This window comes from Procambarus clarkii, chromosome 32, assembly GCF_040958095.1.
Source record: "Procambarus clarkii isolate CNS0578487 chromosome 32, FALCON_Pclarkii_2.0, whole genome shotgun sequence".
NCBI lineage: Eukaryota > Metazoa > Arthropoda > Malacostraca > Decapoda > Cambaridae > Procambarus > Procambarus clarkii.
In genome coordinates, this window is record NC_091181.1 from 38,660,031 (window position 1) to 38,674,881 (window position 14,851).

Below are 14,851 nucleotides of genomic sequence, written 5' to 3' on the forward strand. Positions count from 1 at the left end.
ATATTTTGAAGGGAAATTGGAGTCAATATTGAAGAATGTCGCCTCTGGCCTAAAGTAGATCAGGTTTGGGAAAAGATCGAGAAACGCACTTAGCTCGCTCCGCCTGATCTGGGTCTCGACCCGGGGCTCGACCCGGGGCTCGATCCGGGGCTCGATCCAAGTCTCGATACGGGGCTCGATCCGGGGCTCGACCCACCTTAACCATCAGCTTCGTCCTCATAAACAAAGGCCAAAGTCCATGCCATGCACCCGCCAAACCCCAGCTGTTTATGGATGATACAATGATTTACACACGACTCACAACTGATGATATTCGAACAAGTGCTTCGCTGACGACTTTTGTTCGAACCTCAACGTTGTAAACACACTTCACCCACGTACTACACATACAAATAATCGCTAACAGATTACGCCTAAAAACCTAACCTAACCAATGCCTAAATATGCACAGTATATGCTAATACATAATATTATGAATTTACATTTGCGAAAATTCCTATTTTGAATTAGCAGCATGTTAAAATTGATGGATACGTCTTTGGGGTCGACAGCTGGATGGAATGGACTTGGCCTGAGGCCGGGTCGACATTACCATCGTGATTTGCTATCCTCTCTTATCTCTCCCTTCATCTCACTTTCTAACTCTTTCCTTCCTTCTCTTATTTAAACAAACATTTAAGTCATCGCTTTCAAAAACACTAATTGTTTAGGCTATATCAAATGTGTGGCAGATTGTGCAAAATCATTCACGAACTAAACACCACTTTCCACCTTTGTCAGACATTAACCTGCGAGCAGCCATCAGTGTGTCTTAAAGGCTGTCTTCCAAAACTTGACCAGACCACACACTAGAAGGTGAAGGGACGACGACGTTTCGGTCCGTCCTGGACCATTCACAATCGACTTGAGAATGGTCCAGGACGGACCGAAACGTCGTCGTCCCTTCATCTTCTAGTGTGTGTGGTCTGGTTAACATACTTTAGCCACGTTATTGTGACTCCTCGTCTGCTTCCGGAACTTCCTCGCCGACGCCGCGTTCCGACACCCTGCTCGGGCTCTGATAATTAGCAGGTTGTTGACGACGTCAGTTTCTTTTTTGTGGAGCGACTGCTAATTGCTGCCCAGGTTTGTCCTCGCGACGCGACCCGTGTTCCGCGCGGCTTGGTGTCCCTTGTGAGCATTTTATTTTGTACAAAGTTCATTTTTATTACTTTTCAACAAATTAGAAAAGAAGTAGGGGGTGATTCCAGGGGTCCATGGGGTGTCCATGGGGTCCATGGGGGGTCCATGGGGTCCATGGGGTCCATGGGGTCCATGGGGGTCCATGGGGGTCCATGGGGGTCCATGGGGTCCATGGGGGTCCATGGGGGTCCATGGGGGTCCATGGGGGTCCATGGGGTCCATGGGGTCCATGGGGGTCCATGGGGTCCATGGGGGTCTACTCAAACAAAACAAGAAACACTTACCAATGTGTACCTGAATGTATCTTGCTAATATTTACATGCGACTGTAAACTGTGGACAACTATGCAGAGTTGGTGAGGAATGTTTGGGTATGTTGCAGGTGTGGCATGCTGCAGGTGTGGCATGCTGCAGGTGTGGCATGCTGCAGGTGTGGCATGCTGCAGGTGTGGCATGCTGCAGGTGTGGCATGCTGCAGGTGTGGCATGCTGCAGGTGTGGCATGCTGCAGGTGTGGCATGCTGCAGGTGTGGCATGCTGCAGGTGTGGCTCTATCTTGCCAGCTCTTATTTTATTGTAGAGTTCACAGGTGAGAACGTAGTTGTAAAGGGTTCAAAAATACAACAAGGTAAGTACACACACACACACACACACACACACACACACACACACACACACGCACGCACAAGAGACATGATCACTACCTACAAAATTCTCAGAGTAATTGACAAGGTAGATAAGGATAAATTTTTTAACACCGGTGGTACGCTAACAAGGGGACACAGGTGGAGACTGAGTACCCAAATGAGCCACAGGGACGTTAGAAAGAACCTTTTCAGTGTCAGAGTATTTAACAAATGGATTACATTAGGCAGTGATGTGCTGACTCCACACACAGTTTCAAATGTAGATATAATAGACCCCAATAGACTCAGAAACCTGCACACCAGTTGACTGACAGTCGAGAGCCTGTCAACCGAAGAGCCGAAGCTCAACCCCTGCAAACACAACTAGTTGAGGACCGGGCCGCGGGGACGCTAAGCCCCGGAAGCATCTCAAGGTAACCTCAAGGTAGGACCCTACCCCCCACTCCTCAGAATTCCTACTCCGCACTCCTCAGAGTTCCTACTCCGCACTCCTCAGAGTTCCTACTCCGCACTCCTCAGAGTTCCTACTCCGCACTCCTCAGAGTTCCTACTCCGCACTCCTCAGAGTTCCTACCCCGCACTCCTCAGAGTTCCTACTCCGCACTCCTCAGAGTTCCTACTCCGCACTCCTCAGAGTTCCTACTCCGCACTCCTCAGAGTTCCTACTCCGCACTCCTCAGAGTTCCTACTCCGCACTCCTCAGAGATCCTACCCCGTCCTCACCATCACCAGAAGAAAATAGCGTAATAACACCCATGTTGGACATTGTGATGCCAGCGGCGTCCCGCCCAGACGAATGTTCCCGCCAGCAGGAGCTGGGCGGGGGCGGGGCGCCCTGCCCCCCCCACAGGCCGGAACATAACTGCTGAGGGCGGCACTTGTCGACGACCTTCAGCACAGCGGCTGGAGGAAGACAATTGCTGGCACTCTGAGAGGCACTGCTGCCCCCTGGCATTGTAATGAGCCGAGGCGAGACGCGGTTATCGTGTGGTAAACTTTTTTACAAAATGTCAAACATTTTGATGTTTATTTTTTTTATATTTACAACTGAACTACAGTTTGTTTAGTCCAGTGTGTTTTAACCCAGGAAGAGTGTCGGCAGTGAAGCACTGTTCTAAATAACAATGTCGGCAGTGAGGCATGACGAACAAATTAACATTTGTACTTTACCTCACTAAACTGGGTGAAATAAGGAATTGGGCAATGATAACGACATACAAGATACCAAAGAGGATTGACAAAGAAGATATAGCAGGAATTTTGCAATTAAAGAACAATAAAACGAGAAGACATAATTGAAAATTGTAAACACAGATGAATCACAAAGATATCAGAAGTAAAACTATTTGAGTGTCAGAGTTGTAAATACATTTACAGACAATCTTGAGGTTATCTTGAGATGATTTCGGGGCTTTTTAGTGTCCCCGCGGCCCGGTCCTCGACCAGGCCTCCACCCCCAGGAAGCAGCCCGTGACAGCTGACTAACACCCAGGTACCTATTTTACTGCTAGGTAACAGGGGCATAGGGTAAAAGAAACTCTGCCTATTGTTTCTCGCCGGCACCTGGGATCGAACCCAGGACCACAGGATCACAAGTCCAGCGTGCTGTCCGCTCGGCCGACCGGCTCCCCTAATATTCTAATTGAGAATATTGAGAATAATAAGAGACTAATTGACGTTTTCTCGAAGCCAAATTTGACACACACACACAGTTTTAACGTGAAAAAAGTCACTGTATTAAACTGATGATGGTATAGAGGCGGGTATAGAGGCGGGGTTCAAGAGCTAAGACTCGACACTGTAAGGACAGGTAGGTGAGTGGTGTGCAGACGTCACCAGCTTCCCTCTGCTCGCCTCGCCAAGCACCTGAGTGGACCCGCGCCAGCGAGCATTCACCTGTAGAAGGGATTAATTAATGCTCAGGGACGGCACTCAGCCCCATCACCGAGGCACTAGTGGAGTGCCACCAGCGGCCAGGAAAGGGAGACCTGATCAACCTTGCAACAGTGCCACCTTCACACACCTGTAAACACAGTCTCTTGCCCTCCCCTCAACATGTTAACTTAAAGCAATTAACTTGAATGGTTGTTTCAAGTTGAAGAGCTCGATTCCTCAGATACAAATAATAAATACAAAATAGTAAACAGAGACAGGAGCGCCCGCGCGCCCGCACACCAACATTATACAATATGACATCGATTTCCCCGTCTCTTCTAATGTCAATTTAGAAGAGACGGGGGAATCTCTTCCGCCCCCCAACCCACTTGGGCTGGATGGTAGAGCGACGGTCTCGCTTCATGCAGGTCGGGGTTCAATCCCCCGACCGTCCAAGTGGTTGGACACCATTCCTTCCCCTCGTCCCATCCCAAATCCTTATCCTGACCTCTTCCAAGTGCTTTATAGTCTTAATGGCTTGGCGCTTTTCCTTGATAGTTCCCTTTCCCTTTCCCCCCCCCCGCCCCCCCACCCCCGGGGGGGGGGGGGGCTCTAAGCATTTAACCACAGCATATTGTCCTTCTTTGTTGTTGTTGTTATTGTTGTTGTTGTTCAAGATTCGCTACCTGGAACAAAAGTTGCAAGTAGCACGGACTATGGTGAGCCCGTAGTGGACTTTTTGTCCTTGTTACCGGAGCCGCGCGTGAGTGTGTGTGTTTGTGTGTTCTTGCTAATGTGGTTTGTTGGCTGCCTTTTTTTATTATTTTATTTACCCTGATTTTGACTTTTTTTGTCATGTTTTTTGTTACTCGATTTTTGTTCGTAGGATTTTTCTGATATTTGATTACACTGTTTTTCACTATTGGGGGGGTTAGGGTTATATATATATATATATATATATATATATATATATATATATATATATATATATATATATATATATATATATATATAATATATATATATATATATATATATATAATATATATATATATATATATATATATATATATATATATATATATATATATATATATATATATATATATATATATATATATTATTTAATTTTTTATTAAGACACGAAAAGCAAATCAAAGTTTTCCACTGAAATGTTAACATTTTAAAACTTTTTATTTTTTTTTGGGAGGAAGGGTTACTTTCTCCAAAGCCGTCAAAGATAAAACTTGTGCCAGGTTGCACAGGGCCAACTCCGCTATAATCGATTATCAATAATGGCACCACCCCGGCCCCCCCCTGCTGGACGTCACCCCCAGTGGGCCTGACCCCTCACGCCCTCACACACACGCTGTATCACCTAACTTCATCCTACGTAACTGAACATCTTCTTGTATATGACCTGGCTCTGCCCTTGCAACTTGTCAAACTCATTGTTAAAAATGAGCTACGCCTGTTTGCTAAGTTGTATCGCAATGCCTAGAGAAGTAGACGTTTCTACTGATCATTACGCCTCGATATTCCATGTCTTGTTGCATCATTGCTGTGTGGGTGTTGCACAGGCTCCCTGAAGACGTTTGCTTTCATCAACCTCCTGTGCACTTCTTGACCTCATTAAAAAAAAAAAGCGTCAACAAATCGTGGTGGAGGTGGGAACGTGACCTCTCTCACCCCCCCCCCCCTTGGCCAGCTGGTCCCATCTGAATTCCGGCGGGCCCCACAGAGCCTCTTTAGAATGTGTAAATAAGGTCTTCTTAATCTCTCTTCACGTGAAAAGTTTCTAACTCTTGGGACACAAAGTTTTTTCCTCTTTTTTCTGAACACGTTCAAGTGAAGGCATGTTGGCCCCACACGAGGCAGGTTCTATTTATATTCAGCCAAACGCATTCTAACTTTGAATTGCAACGATCTATCGATCACATGTCTATTAAGTTAACCATTAAGTTTGGTCCGTAAATCATTAACGATGTTTCCAATTCAGTATTTACCCAGGATTTTCCCTAAAACAAATCTTATCCAATTTATATCGATCGTTTCGAGTTGTATTTTGGATAGATATATCTAAAATCTTATTTATATATATCTTTTAGTATATCAATTCAGCCATTTATCTACTCCAGTCATGTCCAGTATTTACCCCGGTACATAGACCACTCTGGGGCCCGGGAGCTGGCACAGTACTCGCCCGGGTACTACAAAGCAAGCTACATAGTGTCTACCTAAATTTAAACATAAAATAAACAATATTATCTAACATTTATTTAACAGCAGCAATACTGACATTCTATGTTCCTCCAATATGTCTCTTATCAACATTTATCTGTTCTCCTCAATGTCTCCCATTCGGACATGTCTGTCTCTGGGAAAGTCTCTTGATTTCTGTTTGTCTCTCCTCTCCTGTTCGTCCCTGGAACCAATAACGACGGTTCACGTGAAATCTGTCTTTTCCACTACTCGAAATGCACTTCAGCCGATCCCTAGTTCATCTCGTCGTTCAATCGTCTCAGTCTTCAAAGACTATTCCCGCCTACTCCATGTTCAATATAGGCCTCTCACCCGCCTGTGTCCAGAATATTGTGAACGTGTCTGCCTTTAATTCCTAAGTGCCTCAAGTCCGTCCTCGACCAGAATACATATTTGTATATATATATATATATATATATATATATATATATATATATATATATATATATATATATATATATATATATATACAAAACTTAACATTTCTGACAACACGTGCTGCTCGCCAGGTATGTATACAACATACATAAACATAAAAACATAAAATACAGCATAAAATTATTAATAAACATGTATCCCAATTCATCCTCCTGAAATTGAAGTAGTTAAAGTAACTATTTGATCAAAAGTACCAAAATGTTGTGAGAGATCGCCAGTAAACTACTTTTTTGTACTATCTTTTTTATGAGTCTGGAAAACTTAAACCCAAATTCAAACTAGGTCTAGTATAGCACATATATAGGGGGGGGGGGGCGTATTTCCTATATGTTCTATATTAGCCCTAAGATTGCGTGTATAAAGCCTAGGATTCCCTTGAGAAGTTAGGTTGGGTCTTTATATATATATATATATATATATATATATATATATATATATATATATATATATATATATATATATATATATGTCGTACTTAGTAGCCAGAACTCACTTCTCAGCCTACTATGCAAGGCCCAATATGCCTAATAGGCCAAGTTTTCATGAATTAATGTTTTTTCGTCTACCTAACCTACCTAACCTAACCTAACCTAGCTTTTTTTGGCTACCTAACCTAACCTAACCTATATATATAGGTTAGGTTAGGTTAGGTAGGGTTGGTTAGGTTCGGTCATATATCTACGTTAATTTTAACTCCAATAAAAAAAAATTGACCTCATACATAGTGAAAAGGGTAGCTTTATCATTTTATAAGAAAAAAATTATAGTAAATATATTAGTTCAGGAAAACTTGGCTTATTAGGCAAATCGGGCCTTGAATAGTAGGCTGAGAAGTGAGTTCTGGCTACTAGGTACGACATATATATATATATATATATATATATATATATATATATATGTATGTGTATATATATATATGTATGTGTATATATATATATATATATATATATATATATATATATATATATATATATATATATATATATATATATATATATATATATATGTTGCGGTTAAAATAGGTTTCTGAAGGGCCTTCACTACATATTGGTACTTTCCACTCAATAGTACTATAAGTACTTTCATGTTAGGAGAATGGGCTGATATATCCATGATAGAGATTCCCTTATATCTTTATTTTATAATAAAAATGATGAGTAATACAGTGGCAAACATCTTCTTAAATAGAACTTTTAAAACGAACTGAAAACTCACATTAATATTTCAAATTCAAATATTAGGAAAAATAATTAATGTACAACCAGTCTTTATAACCAACAACAACCACAAGACAAATAAAACAAAAGAAAATTACTAAACAAATAGAACTCTATGAAAAAAAATAAAAAAACAGGAATGTTTAAAAAAGGCTGAATTTCATATATACTCAAGATCTCCAATATTCTTAAATCATTATTCTATTACAAGTATCTCAAATTTTTAACCTAGACTCAGAACCTAAACTCCATCAGTTCTCAAATTGATAGGAGAGAGAGAGAGAGAGAGAGAGAGAGAGAGAGAGAGAGAGAGAGAGAGAGAGAGAGAGAGAGAGAGAGAGAGAGAGAGAGAGAGAGAGAGAGAGAAACAGAGATAGAACCAAACATATAAACACCATCAACAATTCACTCCGGAACTCCCAAAAATGGAAATGGAGAGCTCATGTCCAGAAAGATTTAAAAAAATGCCGCGTTGAAACTCAACAGTAACGAAAGATTCGTCGACTTTATTTCTGGAAAAAAAGTGAAAATTTGAAGGAGAGAGAGAGAGAGAGAGAGAGAGAGAGAGAGAGAGAGAGAGAGAGAGAGAGAGAGAGAGAGAGAGAGAGAGAGGGAGAGAGAGAGAGAGAGAGAGAGAGAGAGAGAGAGAGAGAGAGAGAGAGAGAGAGAGAGAGAGAGAGAGAGAGAGAGAGAGAGAGAGAGAGAGAGAGAGAGATCCTAAAGACATTAAAACATCCAAAAAACAAAACACGAACGCAATGGAACAATATGCTAAGATATCGCCACTGTTGCAAGACGCAAATCAACATTTTACGTCTTGCAACAGGAGAGATCTGGTCGAAGAAGGTAGATCAACAACACCTTGATAATGACTATCACACGCGTTGATTCCATCCACCAATGATGAATTAACCAGCACAGGATCCACATAATCTGTGCTACAATATAACTGTTCAAGATGATAGCAACGCCACTCTGGGAGTATCATTCAAGGCAGACACAGCAACGGTACACGTCACAGAGGTCTATATAATGTGACACAGACAACAGCTCCTATAACAGGAGAGGGGATTGTTAACCTCCCCAGAGTAACAAGTTGATGAAGAGTTGGAAGGCGGGACCCAAGAGCCGTAGTTCGTCCCACGAAACCACAACTAGGTAAGTACACATACACACACACCCACACACACACACACACACACACACACACACACACACACACACACACACACACACACACACACACACACACACACACACACACCAGTTTAATCTGTACACCAGTTGATTGACGGTTGAGAGGCGGGACCAAAGAGCCAGAGCTCAACCCCCGCAAGCACAATTAGGTGAGCACACACACACACACACTCAGAGCCATAATAATATCAAAACTTTCAACCCAGTAGGAGCTTAGCAGTGGACTGAGTGAGCGCGGCCAATGAGCACACCAAGTTAGTGATAGGCGGAGGCTGAGTGGGCTGCGTTGAGTGCCACAACCCACCCCTTTCACCCCCCCAACCCCAGTCCCCCCCTCACTCCAGTCACCCCCACCCTGACGTCCGATAAAATGATAAAGATTAAGCCACCCAAGAGGTGGCACGTCCCCCACCTATGACATAAAGTACGGTGGTCGTACCCAACAGCCGTGCCATAGCGCACGGTGACCACGGCGGCGTACTGGCACCCGGCCGTGCATAGTGAGGTTGGCACCGACACACAGGGACAATCAACATCGTAATTGGCCATAAACGCAGCAACAAAATTAAGCGGCAATTTGTTAATTGACGGACATCAGCTCGTTCTGATTTTCTGATGCGTTATCACATAGTCGTGTTGAACAAACACTGGTGTTATGTTTTGTTCAATGTTCTTCATGTGGTGTTGTGTTTTGTTAAATGTTCTTCATGTGGTGTTATGTTTTGTTCAATGTTCTTCATGTGGTGTTGTGTTTTGTTAACTGTTCTTCATGTGGTGTTGTGTTTTGTTAAATTGTTCTTCATGTGGTGTCGTGTTTTGTTAAATGTTCTTCATGTGGTGTTGTGTTTTGTTAACTGTTCTTCATGTGGTGTTGTGTTTTGTTAAATGTTCTTCATGTGGTGTTGTGTTTTGTTAAATGTTCTTCATGTGGTGTTATGTTTTGTTAAATGTTCTTCATGTGGTGTTATGTTTTGTTCAATGTTCTTCATGTGGTGTTGTGTTTTGTTCAATGTTCTTCATGTGGTGTTATGCTTTGTTAAATGTTCTTCATGTGGTGTTATGTTTTGTTCAATGTTCTTCATGTGGTGTTATGCTTTGTTAAATGTTCTTCATGTGGTGTTATGTTTTGTTCAATGTTCTTCATGTGGTGTTATGTTTTGTTCAATGTTCTTCATGTGGTGTTATGCTTTGTTAAATGTTCTTCATGTGGTGTTATGTTTTGTTCAATGTTCTTCATGTGGTGTTATGTTTTGTTAAATGTTCTTCATGTGGTGTTATGTTTTGTTAAATGTTCTTCATGTGGTGTTGTGCTTCGTTAATTGTTCTTCATGTGGTGTTGTGCTTCGTTAAATGTTCTTCATGTGGTGTTGTGCTTCGTTAACTGTTCTTCATGTGGTGTTGTGCTTCGTTAACTGTTCTTCATGTGGTGTTGTGCTTCGTTAATTGTTCTTCATGTGGTGTTGTGCTTCGTTAATTGTTCTTCATGTGGTGTTGAGCCTCGTTAACTGTTCCTCATGCACTATACCACCAAGAGCCACACTTAACGAGTACAATCCGTGTGCCCAGAGGAAAACAGCAGTTGAACAAGCCCAAATGATTAAGTCTTTAATGCAGTTACCCCTCCTCATGTTGACAGTGTCCCCTGATGTAACGTCGAGTCTCCTCTGGTTCACTCACCATTCACTGAATGGTGAATGAACCAATGGTGAATGAACCATTCGTTATCTCATCGCGTTATGATGTCAAGATCCTCCCACAGACAGAATATGAGGTACTATATCATCGACCCCTCATGAAAATTCACGTTTTCTATGTGTGGATTGTCGGTTAGGTTAGGTTAGGTTCAGGCATTTTTTGTACATCATTTTAGGGGGCGTGACAACTTACGGCCGGGCAGCCCCCCATTATAAGCAAATCAGGTTGTTTGTAGATTATGAAATAATTGAGATGAATTAAAATATCTTCTGTACCTGAGAGGGATTAAAATATCTTCTGTACCTGAGAGGGATTAAAATATCTTCTGTACTTGAGAGGGATTAAAATATCTTCTGTACTTGAGAGGGATTAAAATATCTTCTGTACTTGAGAGGGATTAAAATATCTTCTGTACTTGAGAGGGATTAAAATATCTTCTGTACTTGAGAGGGATTAATAGTGTTTAAAAACACCAAATATTTACCTGGGAATAATGATTAAACTATTTTAAATGAATAAAGTAAAAAAAGAAGAAAAAAAGAGTGCAATGCAATCTGGAGGGAAAGACTGTCCATTTTATTCCGTTGCAAACAATATGTGTCAAACGAACCGGGAAAAAATTAACTCTCTTAATTGAATCCGTCCCCAGTTAAGGCCCACGAGAAACACAATATAGAAAGTGTGTGTGTCGGCCTCCATGGAGTGTCGGCCTCCATGGAGTGTCGGCCTCCATGGAGTGTCGTCCTCCATGGAGTGTCGGCCTCCATGGAGTGGCGGAACTCACGCCGCACTCACAACTGAACCAAACTTCTCCTGCACTCGAGTCCACTCTTATGAAGCCCCATTGTTGGAAAATATCTCATTCGTTTATGTAAACAAAATGTATAAATTCTCATTTATTAGTGAATTAATAAACGCGCAATAGGGATTTTAGTTTCAATATATATATATATATATATATATATATATATATATATATATATATATATATATATATATATATATATATATATATATATATATTATCTTATTATGTCATTAGTTTTGTTAACACTCCCCCATTGTTTCTATTTCCCTCTTTCCTTCCTTTTCCTATATATTTCTCACATTTCTTCCCCCTTCCTTCCTTCCCTCACTCACTTCTTGCCTGCATCCTTTCTTCCCTTCTGTGTCGCTTTGTATTCCTTTCTTAAGGTTTCTCTTTCTCTGTTTTTCTTGCATTGCCTCTTCGATATCACTTTCGTTATTGTCTCTTCTCTATCCCTCTTCCTCTTCCCTCAGAGTTAGTAGAAGGGTGAGTTGACCCGCGCGTGAGACACTCAACAAGTCACTCACCAACGCACTCACCAAGGCACGGACTCTCACACACCAACGCCTTCGTATGACTTGCCACTTAGTAAAAATCGCTGCTTTTTTGCACAACTAGAAACGTTCGAACTCTTGCAATCAACCTAGTGACTACCGCACTTGTGTCTTCATTCTGGGTGAACACAACGCCACTGATTTGAGGGTTTAGGACACCAGAAGGTATTATTAACCGTGACCCCCGAGGGCCAATTGTGGCACTTCCACTGCCTATACGACCCATAGATGCCGGTAAGTGCCAATAGTGCCAGGCCCTGGGCTACTTTCCTTGGGGGTCTAGACACATACTCTCACTTCCGTTCTGGTTGCTTACTTGCTAATTGTTGTTCCCGTTAATCAAGTTGATTATCTCTTCAATTTCTTGATCAATTTTCAGAGGGAAGAAGTAGTTATGCGTTGATTGAATGCTTCGTGTGTACTTTCAAGACAACATCGGGAGATATGCTCCTCTCGCTATAATGTGAAACATCACATACAAGCAACAAGTTCAGGTGCAGAACACTTTACCCCAGCACTATGGGATGAAAAACTTGAACACCGTTGAACAAGCGACGTATTACTTCGTCAGGCGGAGGTAGAACAGTTCATGATGAACCAGGAGTTTGTTCTCTCTCCGCGGTGACTTCGCGGAGACTTCTTTGACTTCGCGGACACACTACGGTCCGCGAAGGTTACAGCCAATAGGCTTTGCGTCACTCGTGGTCGTTACAGCGATTTTGTTCATCACCTGAAACCCAATGGTGCTTCATTTTACTTATTTTATGTACCTCTCCCGTCTCTTCCTCCCTAGTATACACATTCCTCTTTTTATCCTCCACTTATCCATCTGTCAATCAATAAAGTCATCAATCCACCAAACCTTCAGCCCTTGTATCCTTACAATAAACATCATTCCTCCTTTTCTCTCTCTCCACTATTCAATTCCTTTCCATTACCCTCCATCTAAACCCTTCCCTCCCAACACCCTCCCCCACAATCCACCCTTCCACCCTTCCATCCATCACCGCTGTCATCACCTCGGGCCATTACTTTAATCAGAGGCAACAAAGTCTTTCCACCATCAATTTTCCCTCCGATAGATTGGGTTGGTACGTCAGTCTGTGATTATATCAGGCGGGAGGACCAGCGAGACTCACAAACACGCGGGTAGAGGAACTAATTGACTCGGGCGAGACCTGCACAAAAGAACGAACCGCTAATTGAATCCTGATTGGAGACACTTCCTGCGCATTCGCTGGTGAGAAAGAGCTATTACGAAGAATGCTGGAGAGAGAGCGGCTTTACTAGTGATGATTACATGTGGAAAAATGACTTTATTCCCCCAAATGAACGCGAGTAACACACACACACACACACACACACACACACACACACACACACACACACACACACACACACACACACACACACACACACACACACTATGGAATGCATTAGGAAGCGATGTGGTGGAGGCTGACTCCATACACAGTTTCAAGTGTAGATATGATAGAGCCCAATAGGGCTCAGGAACCTGTACACCTGTTGATTGACGGTTGAGAGGCGGGACCAAAGAGCCAGAGCTCAACCCCCGCAAGCACAACTAGGTGAGTACAACTAGGTGAGTACACACACACACACACACGTGTGCGTGCGTGAGTGTGTGTGTGATGATAAAGTAACAAGAATGAGACATAGGGAAGGATGGGCAAACTGCATATTTCTGAACTGCCCAAAAGCCTTTGATACAGTACTTCACACTAAGAAACTGCTATTCAGACTTGAGAGGCAGGCGGGAGTAAGCGAGACCGCCCCAAGTTTAAGTAAGGAACTACCTAACAGGCAGGAGCCAGAGAGTAACAGCCAGGGGGCGAGAAATCGGACTGGCGAACCGTAACAAGTGGAGTACCTCAAGGATCGGTGCTGGGACCAATTCTATTTCTAATATTAACGACATGTCTACAGGAGTAGAATTCTACATGTCGATGTTCACGGATGACGCAAAGTTGACTGAGAAGAATTGTGACAGATGAGGGATTGTAGGATCCTCCAAGAGGACTTGAACAAGTTGCATGAGATGGTCAGAGAAATGGCTACTGGAGCTCAACACGAGAAAGTGTAAAGTTATGGAAATGGGACTAGGTGACTAGGAGACTTGAGAAAGATCATTGATACGCATTTATCACAATAACATTAATATCCTCTTATGTCACTATTATCTTATGTTTCTGAGCAAAGACATTGTCTCTCACCTCATTCCTGCCTATATATCCACACAACTGAATTGTAAATCTTAAATCTTTGCTTACGGGCTCACCATAGCCCGTGCTACTTGGAACATGTTCCGAGTAACTGTAATCTATAACAACAACAACATTGTAAATCATCATACGGACTAATTCATACCCGTGCCACCTCTTGGGTGGCTTAATCTTCACCAATCAATCAATAGTAAATCCATCCTTCTGAAAATGTATCATTAAATCCGAAAATATTTAATGAATTTCCTATCATAATCCTCCCTCTGTAGTCTGACATTGTCATATGATATGTGAACAAAACTTGAATGGTCCTCAAGCACAGATATTACTACAACTCTATTACCCGTCAGGAGATTCGAACCCAGTCCATATGTAGCATAAATATAAACACGAGAAACCATTAATATTACTGTCATGAAGGCAAGGGAGAGGGAGAGTATTGATCATGGGTTGTCACCCTTCCACTATCAACCCCTACTCGTCCCCTTCATTCCTTTACTCCATTACAGTCTAAATAATTCTTAACTTGTAGCTGGGAAACTGACAGCTGGTGCACTAAGGTTTCCAAACGTCAAGGAAATGGTCAAAATAAAGTGCCCTAACCTACCAGAGGACCCATAACAGAAAACGGGACAGTACATCACTTTTAGCAGCAGCTTCCTATTTCTAGTACGACAGTTTTTTTTTTTTGGCCTTAGGTAACGCATACGGTCGAAATGCGACGTTCTTTGTAAG